Raw genomic sequence first — 11181 nt, forward strand, 5'->3', positions numbered from 1 at the left:
TATTTATTTGAGACTTAAACATGCTAAATGTCAGATTGTGCAAGAAGGCACCTTGTGGTAAGCATAACAATCAAGTATAAATATTTGGAGAAATAATAATTACTTGAGTCATGGAACAGCTTGAAACCAACTTTCATTGTGTTAGGTCTCATTTAATATGATAGCTGGTTTTTAAGTGCATTTGTGAGTAATGTTTTGCCTTCATGGAATGAAGACATTTTTTATTGAGGGGACTAGAAATAGTCATATTGTCTTGCAACAGTAAATCAGAAAACTAAAGAAATGTTTTTAAGGTACAAATTGGTTTCAATATAAGAATCTACTCCAACATGCTGTTCACTATCATAATATTTTTTGTTCGTTGGATTACAGTACAGAAGTTCCACCATTAGAAAGATAAAATGCATTTATCTTGATACAGTGGAGTAAAAGTATTCTATTTTTTAGTTGATAAAATTATAATGCTATCAAGTTGTAAAAAAACTAAGAGAAGATAGGGCAAATTGGGTAAAGGTTCATCCTCACAATAATTCACTCTACATGCTAAAGAAACAAAAGGCCTCTGTGTAATTTTCTTCCCACTTAAGGTCTAATCTCATGGTTTTAATGGTTATTTGTCTTTTACCGACTCTGTTGCCCCTCTGTACATGGTAAATTTCAAACCTTGGCAAAAATTGGGGAAATAAAGGATTCCTAATGCAGGGCCAGATCAACTTTGTATTCATGATGCATGAAAACATTCCAACAGACTTGAATAAGCCCTGGATCAGGTCTATATTAAGGAACCCAGTATGATCAGACCCCAGTCCTATTCAATGACTTCACAGCAATCACTTATGTTTCATGGAGTCATTTTCAAAATGCAAATAGCTGCACTTAAAAATAAGACAAAATACTACACTTTATTTTAGTACTTTCCTCTTATCTTCTTTCACATAGAGCCATTGAATCATTAAGGTTGGAGAGGACCTCCAAGATCATCAAATTCAACACCATGTCAACTAATACATGGCACTAAGTGACACATCCTTCTTCCTGTTGCTTCTTGAACAGCTCCAGGGATGGTGACTCCACCACTTCACTGGGGAGCTCATTTCAATGTTTCACCATGCTTCCAGTGAGGAAATTCTTCCTGATGTCCAACTGTAATCTCCACTGGAGCAGCTTGAGGTCATTTCCTCTTGTCCAGTTGCTGGTTGCCTGGGGGGAGAGGCCAACACCCACCTGCCTACAACCTCCTCTCTGGTCTTTGTAGAAAGTGATCAGGTCTCCTCTGAGGCTCCTTTTCTCTAGGGTAAGCAACCCCTGTTCCCTCAGCCACTCTGCTATATTTTTCACCTGAAATACATGTGATTGCTCATTTGAAACTGGCTGATATACATTCAATGGCTACTAGGTCCACCAAGAGTGACCTCATGATAAAGTCATCAAATTATAATGTGGATCCAACACTGCTCCCAGTGAAATAAGTGACAAGACTATATCTTACCTAAATGAGAGCAGGTTCTCAACCTGCATCTTTCACAAAGGAAATATCTTTAAAAATAACGGAGGCAAGTGTACCTTAGCTTTTAAAGCACAGTTTATGGTTACTTTACATTATGTGCAATTTTTGAAATCAGAAAGCTGGCAATAGCAACTGCTGTACAGATGACACATCTGATTCCTGCTATAACTGATTTTCAGACAAAAAGAGATGCTTTTCAAAATATAATACAGAGGATAAGAGATGGTACCTACATACCGTATACAACACATAGTGCATACATAGACAGTGAAATCCAGCTCACCCCCTGCTTCAGCAGTGACACTGAAGTTAATAACATTAATCATGTAAAGAAGAGAGCAGTTTCATTCTATACATAAAAAGGCATAAAAGCTTATAACCCATTTGACATTTATCCCTGCCAGGGAAGATGAGGGAAGGAAGGATGTCTCTTATCAGAACAGGGCAAGCTTTAATTACTGAAGAGAAACACTACGGAAGCCACCAAAAACTTAATTTTTCTGGGCCTAACTATCACTGAAGTTGCTGTAGTTCACAATTAGTAACACTGGAAAACTCTGAATTCAATCAACTCCATGTCTCTCTGCAGTACTCTTCAATTTATGGCCAAAGCCAAAAAGATCCAAGACCAGAAGAGGTGCCACAAATGCTAAGAGAACTGTACCTGATCCCACTCCAAAACCTTTGGATCCAATGTATTGTAAACAATAATTCTTGAACATATCTATCCAAGCTATTAAAAGTAACATTAAGTAAGCCTCAAGCACTTCAAAACAGAACTACAGGACAAAGTTCCTCCTTGCCCTGAGAAGAAAATTACTTGACTGGAATAGTGCATGTCTAGTATATATGTTGGAGTATTTTATATGGGAAAGGGTTGAGAATGTTGGTTTTGTGCTAAGAAGATCTAAGTTTACGTAGACTGCAATTGTAATTTATTTTCTACATCAACATGCAGGAATTCTAAGTTACTATTTTATGGGGAAATTACTAAAACAGGAAATTATTTTTTTTAACATAAGATTTATAATCTGTTTGAATATTTAGTGGGTAGCTCAGAGAATATTGTTTATATATATATTTGTGCACACACATACCAAGGCTTTTAGATCAGGTTGAAGAAATGCATAAATGAGAAACCTCTAAGTGAATCATCTAGTTGATGGTTTCTCAGACTGCAGTACACATGAACTTTGGGTGAATAGTTGTTTGCCCTCTCCTGCCCCTGTACATAGATGTGAGGGACTGTTGCTGCTGTCACCACTTCTGCCCCATGAAGCCTGCAGAATCCTGACCCAAATTATGCACCATATTTCATCCATGCCAACTCAGACATTTCCCTTAACCAGTCCAGTATTTGTGGCATCCCTGTATTTATGCCAGCCCAAACATCTTTAGTAGACTTTTAAAAACAAACAAGAAAATAAAAAACTGAAGTAGGTTTGTATAGTTTTTTGGGGGGTTTTTTGGAAGGTGGAATCTTGCTGTATTCCATCAACGATGCCAGAACAAAACCATATAAGAATTATTCCTATTTGTACAGAGAGGGGTAGTGTTCAAAGGAAAGCCTGAGTAGCTGAGTGCCAAAATAAGACTTAGAAGATACTTGAAAGATATTTTTGCTCACAGGCTCAAAACTCCAATACACTCAACTAAAGGAAAGAACAAATAGGCTATCCATGGGCAAAATTAGCTGAGACCTGTGACATTTTAATCTAAATGAGAGCTAAAACTTACTCTGCACTTTCCATTAATAATATCTGCTCCTTTGAGCTACAGAAAAGGAAAACAAGACAGCATACACTGGTAAGACAAAAAATTATTTACTGCTATAAATAAACCTTACTGTCAGTATAATTTTTCCCATTGAAGTAAAGATTCTCTTTTTCTCACTAATTTTGGCAATACTAGGCAAATATTTAACATCAGTACCTAGGTAGGCATCCACTGTTTCTTTTTTAAGTAGAGGAAGAGAATATCACAATTTAAGCATCCAAACACAGAGCTCTGACACTGGGGAAGAGGCCTGAAAATTGATAGAAAGCTGCCACCAGTGCACTAAGCCAGTGATGGGAAATCTCCGTGTTGTCACTTGCACACTTTCTGCCCTGGGTCCAAATCCAGCAGAAAGAATGCCAGCTCCAGTCTCAGAGATCTTTGGACAACTAAATTGATAATTTTAATGCAATAAAATTACCCTGATTTATTACCCTAACTCTAGCTGAGTTTCTTACATAACTACATGGCTTTGGGATGCGAACTGGCTCATCCCTTTCTGGTTTACAAAAAACAACAGATGAAAGTAGAGCATACCTGAATACCTAAACACGCCCAGAGTGCATTTTCAGGAGCCTTTCTACGGTATTTTTTTTCCTGGAAAATGAGCATTCTTTTGAAGAATAGCTGCAGGCTGACAAGCTACAAGGCCAACAGCAGCACAACCACCCAACAGTTAAACTGTTTTCCTACAAGAGAACAATATAGATTTAGTGGGATGGAGTAAATGCATGACTAGGAATAAGAAGTTTCTTGGCTATTATGGATCTCTTCAGTTAAGAGAGTATGTATTGACTGTTTGACAGGGGAAGCTTCATAGGACACTTTTTTCTCAAAACACCAATTTCCATTTTTGCTGTTCAATTATTAGGATTTGATAGAAACTGTCAAACTGCTCACAAGACACAAAACCCAGATGGAATATACACTTTGCCCTAAAACCCTTGAAATCTAAATGAGACAAGCAATGCTGTCCAGACCCTTAATGGACTAAATCCTCCACCAAAAAGACATAAAGGTCAAACTTTACTGTGCCTTTTGTTTGTTTGTTTTTAAAACAGCATTTAGGTGGTTGATTAGCACTGTAGAGCAGTTACTCTACCACTTATATGATTTGTATTTCACATACTCAGTATACAATGAAAATATAAACTGCTTCAGAAAGAAAAGTATGTGTAGTAAGCAACAAAGTACCTCATTCATTTTAATTGTATGACCATAGCAAGGTTTTATTTCCTAACTTTCAGCCTTCACATCTATACTGGTTTTAAGCTATGTTTTACAAATACAGAAAGCCCAAACAGTAGTAGGGAAAATAAAATCTGAACAACTCTACACAAAAATAATAATTTTCCAGTTATTGGGATTTTCTCTTTCTTTTTTAATCTTTCCCCACATACACGATATTTGAAATTAATTTGGTTTGGGTTTTTTTTTAGCTAATTATAGACCAAAATAAACATCTATACATTTTTAAATAATTTCAGCATGTATTTCACAGCAAATGCCAAAAACATGTCATTTTAATAGACACACTGAACATCTAACTACCAGGAGAAATCAAGCCTGTGCAATCTTTATACATGCAATTTCAGTTAATGCAAACATAGCAGGAGCTATGGGCTAAGCATGTGTAACTGTAACATAAAGCTCAAGGACGCTGAACTCGCTTACATGATAAGGCAAGCTTGAGGTTTGCTTTGATCCATAAGAGATGAGTTGTAAAAAGCACTTCTGTTCACTTCTGTTCCCCTTGCTCAGGAATGAAGAATTCCTTTTGCTGCATTATGCATAACATCATTACAGACAAGGTACAAGTCAAGAGCAAGTGGTTCAGATATCCTACCAGCATACTAAAATAGCAGTGGGACTATAAAATTATGTAGGTACTATATTACACAGCTCTTCTTTAAATACCACTTACATGGTCACATTTGCCAGGGATCTTTCTTTTTAAGTGTTCTAAATGTAAGGTTCTGGTATCTGTTCCCTGGGGGCAGCTTCAACTAGAATGGGCAGGTTGGTACAGCAGATGACTATCTGCTCCTTACAAACTGAGATGTACTCTGTAGTGATAAAAAGCTCCTTATCAGTTTGGATTCCAACCTAAAGGCAACTGCCATCCAGATCTCACTGTGAAAGATAATGTCATGTAATTAAAGCTCATGGCCTACAGATACAGCTGCCAAACACCACTTGCTTTAGTCAGGACTGGAAATTTTGGTTGTAAATTTACTGTAAAGATTTTTGTAATCTAAGAAATCCTTTTTAGGCCTTTCCCTTTCCTTTTAACATTCACAGCCTCTCTCTCTCTTTCGCCCCTCCCCTCCTTTTCTTTTCTCAGATACACTAGCAGGACACGTTTAAAACACTTCATGAACATGGTCTATATATAGCAGTCATCGTTTTTGTATCCACTTGCAAACTTCCCCAAATTTATTCTAGGCACTCGAAGAATGACAGTTCAAACATTCAGTAGAGATTTACTCAATTTTAGCAATAAAATTTAAAATCCAATTTCCACTTAGCATGCCAAAGCCTCACACAATTTTTATGTGCAATTGAACTGGGTGAACTGGTAAATTAAACTGTGATTGGGAATGTTCTCAAACAGTGGGACGCAGTTGCCTCTGGGTGTATGTGTGGAAGCGTTTTAGTTCAGATCAGGATGCACTACTAAAGCAAATCTCCCAGTAGTTCCCACTTCCTGCACTTTGGTTCACATCATGTTTGGAATGTGCAAAATGAATTCCTTTCAGATAAAAATAAACCTGGAGGAGCAGTCTCAGTCTCAGAGGGTATCTAATGCACTTTGACTGCTAATGGGCCTTCTGTCTGCAAAAGTAAGCTAGAGCTAGGCGACAGTAAAACTCTGAAATACAGACTTTGAATGCCAGTGTGGATGTGATCCTCAGCACCAGACATTTTCTGACATAGATCTTTTCCTAATATAGGTATTCCATAAATTGTCAAACCATTTCCTGGCACACTTTTGGCACACATGCCATCCAGCATGCATACATTTCCCAAACCAGCTTGGGAGTATAAATATTCCCAGGATCATTTTCAACAGGCACTTTTTCATGCAGTCATCTAATTTCAGAGAATGATGGAATTTATTAGAAGGAACATGGTTTGTTTTCTGGTCCAGCAGCAGAGCCTGGGAACATTTTCAGGCACTTGATATAGTGGTCTCCCACTACAATGCAGTTTTTAGTCTCTAACACGGAGACCAAAAAGTGGACACTTTCCTCTCCACCTCCTTCCTCAGGTCTTTCAGGCAAGGGTAAGGATGGCTGATTCAATAAAGAAAAAAGAAGCCATGTGTAGAGCACCTCATGTCATATTCAGCTGGGTTTTTTTCAGTGTTTCTATTCTATCTCAAATCCATACTCTCTGACAACAGCTGTTAAGTCACTCTGTTAGTTGCTGTGACAGAGATCAGTTCGGTCCATTCAAATGTTTTGACTTCACCATACAGAACTATAGAATGAAAAACATCACCAACCATATTCAAGAACTTAGGGATTTTCAAATGGGACTTGGAGTTATCTGTGTCCTCTGAGTACTGTGTGGGCTCATCATCCTGCCCACGTCAGAAACAATACTGAGTTTGCAGTTACAGGCTTGCAAGACAAGCAAACTTTTACAAATTCTCAGTGGTCCTGCCATGGTAATCAGAAGCTTCCCATTTGCATTGGCCTTCCTTGAGAAGTCTGAGCTACATGGATGTTAACACCTAGTGAAAACCTCCCCTGCTGGTAAAACTCATCTATATCCACACTTTAAAGTGTCTCCACACTGCCAAGGTTGGCTCTGGCTGTGGCTCTCCTGGTGTTATCATGTACCACATCCACCCCACAGTCCTTCACAGCCCTATTTAACACTTCCTCAGCCTTTCTCCCAAAAATGCAATGCCTGCCCCATGTGACCCTTGCCACAGAGCCCTGCACCTCCCACCACAGCCTGCTGCCACCCACCCTGCTGTCTACTGCACTGTGACCTCCAGGCCTTTGGCTGAGTACCTCAGATGTGATGATTTTGAGATGGCACTGCAGACCTCCTTGTTTTGACAGACATTTGTGATGGACAGAAAGAAGAAAGGTCTAGAGACATTAAAGATATACTACATACCATGAGTCCTTGAGATCATGATTTAGTTTTGCACCTTTAAATAGCTAGCAGAGTTCTTGGAAGCTATTTGGGGTGGGATTTGGAATGCTTTTTGAATCACATAAATAAAATTTGTCAGCTTGACATGGGGGGACACTTTCAGTAACACCTGAGGGACTTGGGAGCACACGTCCCACTGAATTAATTAACAAAGCACATTAAGAAAATAATGAAGGTGTTCATTTCCAAATATTTAAACTTATGTTGAAACATAGCTGGTTTTCATTTCATTGTATAGCTGACATTTGTTCAACCTGTGAAAGATAATGTCAGCATTTAACTATCTGTTAGGTCTTTTTATAACTCTCTTAATAAATTATCTAGTCCCAATTTTTGCTTTATCTGTACTACCACAGTTACTGAGAATAGATTGTCATAAAGTCAGCTTATTTTTTGTATAAAGCACTTGATTTAGCAGCAGTAGCTATTTAATAGTTAGTAATTATTTTCACTATGTCCTGGCTGCTTCTTATATTTTGATGCTGCTGCAGGAAACCCATTTGTATTTAGACAGGGAGAACCTATATATTTATATAGCCAGGAGAATCTGACCCATAGGGAGGTCTTTTCTGCTTAGCTCCTAACCATTCATGAAGGAATTAATTAAATTTCAAAACAGAATGGGAAAGCAAACTGGCTTCTCCAGAGTAACAAACAGTACAATTTCAAAAACTCTGTTTCAAGAGAGACATAAAAAGCAATCACAAAGAACAGTAAAAATCATACTCCAGATGATGAGAAACAATAGACTCCATATTGTGTATACTCACTTCTGCATTTTATAGACTGATGACAGTACAGGATGTTAGGCTGGAATTTAATCTGGAAGTTGTCATACATGACTTCAAGGTCATGATTATCTGTTTAATCTACTTAAGTAGTGAAACACAATTATACAAAGCTATGTAATCAGTTAAGCAATGGAGGATAGTGAGACCACCTGTCATGTTACTTATATACTTGGGTAGAAACACAGGTCTCCCTGGGATCCTCAAATCATTATGGGACATCGCCAGATTCCTCCAGAGGGAAATTCCAAGAGGAAGCTAAAAAAACCCTATGTCAAACTGCAAAATCTGAGAGCATTTTTCAGGAGGCTGAGATACATTCCAGGAGGCCCAAATACATTCCTCACAGGGAGGTGAGTGGGTACAAAAAAAAAAAAAAAAAAAAAGAAAGAGAGATTCTGTTCTCCCTCTCCTTCCTGTGAAGCGCAGCCCAAGTTGCTTTGTACTGTCCCTTGATGAAGGCCCAGCCTTTCTGCTGCCTCTGCATGGGAGATGCTTCACAGAGGTCCTGGTTCAATCTCACAGGAGGAACATGGGTTTATGTGAGAGGTGCAAGGCTAGCAAAACCAGCACTATGTGGCATCTCTCAGTGCATCTGTGTGGCCATACAGACACTCTGCCTCCATGTGCCTTGGCCAAGCCCAAAGCAAGCACAGAATTGCACCAAAACCAAGAGAAGACCCAAACTGTCAACTGCTGCCAGTGGGCCTGGGCCTGCTGCACATTACAGTTGCAGACCTGTGTTTTGTTTGCTGTGCTAGTCAAACATAGACAGGACATAAGCATGTCTTAAAAACATTTCCTAAACAGAAATTTTTCCATTTCCTGGCTCCAAGGATTTACTGTGTCCAAAGTTTTCCTACAGAACAGTGCCATGGGAAATTAGGAAGAAACTTTAGCTGACTACATGATGTAGAGAGTATGCAGCTATCTTGCATCTCCTCTTGAGAAGCTGGATTTGCTTGTTCTGCCTTTCTCTTCTCAAAGTTCAACTATTCTCCTCAGTCAAAACTCCCTTAAATACACCTCAGTTTTATTCTCAATGCAGACAGCAGGATTGCAAAAGGGATGAAAAGAAGCCTTTGCTGAATTCAAATCTGAAACTTGGCAGTTTCCATCCTCAGATTTTTATCAGTGTCCTTGGGTTTAGTTTCTGTCTCTCATGAAACTCAGTTTGAACTCCAGGCTTAAATAAACCAAAATAGCTCCAAGTGTAGCACAGTAAGAAAAAACCCTGAACCTTGACTTGTTAGATATATGTGACCATAAATCAGTCAATATTCACTCAAAATTAGCCATAAGTTTATTTGAAAGGTTCTCAAACTTTAGCTAACCTTTATGACAAACCTGGCAGAGTTTTCAGAATGTGTGGGTGCAGGTTTTATAGTATAGGCTTTCACACCTCAAGTCATCACCTGCACTCTGCACTCTGTACATGCATTACAAAGCAAGACTTGGTTCTGCGCTCTTTTACCATAAGTCAGACACTTCAGCCTCTTGGATTTGAGTTACATCTCTGAAAAAAAATCCTGCTTAGACTGTTTATATGCTCTTCTTAAAAGAATGACTTAAATGTACAAAGAAATTCAAGCTTCAGTGGATCATAATTCTCAGAAATTCAAGCTTATTTTGTGGACCATAATTCTCAGGAACAGAGTGCATGTTTGGACTGGCTTTTTCATATAAATATGCCACCTCCAGGAAAAGGAAATAGAAAGTTTTAAAACTATAACCTGCATCATAGATTTCATTTGATTGCAAATATTAGATATAAAGTACATTTTCTAAAAGCACGATGATTTCAGTTAAGTCCTTACTTTAACTTTCATGTTCTTTTTTCTAGAGAAAATTGTTTCATTTTCAGAGTGAACTTGCTTTTGCAGCTGCTTTTATGCCTGCAGCTTTGTGTAATCTGGAGTTCCACTTATTGAAAGCGGATGTTCTCTTGAGATTGGTCTCTCTCAGTTCCATACAACACCCACTTGACATTTGCTGAGGACAAGAAATAAGGCAAAGGATACAATATGGTTAAAAGTCAAAAGCTATAAATACTATCAGCCTTTGAAATATTCAGCATCTTAATATGGTTACGTACAAAGTTCAAGTAAAAAGCACTCAAGGTTCATTTTTCATGTTTTGCTTAGTTTGTGCTCTGAACTAAAATAGTATTCAGAGTTTGATTTGCTGATCATGTAATATATTTATGAATAGATATCAACACTGAAAAGTGAAGTCAGATTAATGCCTGTGCATTAATGTTAGGATTTTTGTAGCACTTGTAGCAGTTTCTCACATTGGTCAAAAAGCTACTCATAAATCTTTTATTTTTCTCACAAACCAAGATGCCTGTTAAACATCCACTAACACTCAGATCTACAAATATAGCCAAATATCCACCTCTTAATTCCTGTTAAAATCAAAAGAATTCAGATAACTTTAAATTTTAGGTACCTTAATATCTTTCTGGATGCAAACTCTCAGTCACTGCATAAAGATAAGGAGAAAAATAGTGAGGTTGCTAGAGTCAAGCACAGAGCAAACCAAGGCTAAGTGCAAGAAAGTCATGGAGCACTGACTCAGAGATTACATTTATCACTGCTTGCATAACATGAACATTCCCCTTGCACACATGCACAATATACAAAAAAGCACGTGAAAGGTGGTCAGCAGTGTCTATTTAACCCTGGTCCCAATTTGATACCAATTTACCCTGCACCCCGAGTGAAAGTGGCTAGACCACAGATGTTTAAAGACAGAGCTACACAAGGCAAATAGCCAGGGAAATTCTCCTGGGCCCTAAGGGGAAAAAAGATAGCACTCACCTAAATTAGGTGGAGATGTAAGTCATCCAGCAGGTGGGCGTGGGGAAGGAGTGGCTCATGCCTAAATCTCTGCCTAAGAGCCCAGATGTCTACTGCCAGCACACTGCAAAGGTAT

Source organism: Melozone crissalis, unplaced genomic scaffold, assembly GCF_028551555.1.
Source record: "Melozone crissalis strain CALT ecotype California unplaced genomic scaffold, PUWL_Pcris_2 ptg000013l_1, whole genome shotgun sequence".
NCBI classification, from domain to species: Eukaryota; Metazoa; Chordata; class Aves; order Passeriformes; family Passerellidae; genus Melozone; species Melozone crissalis.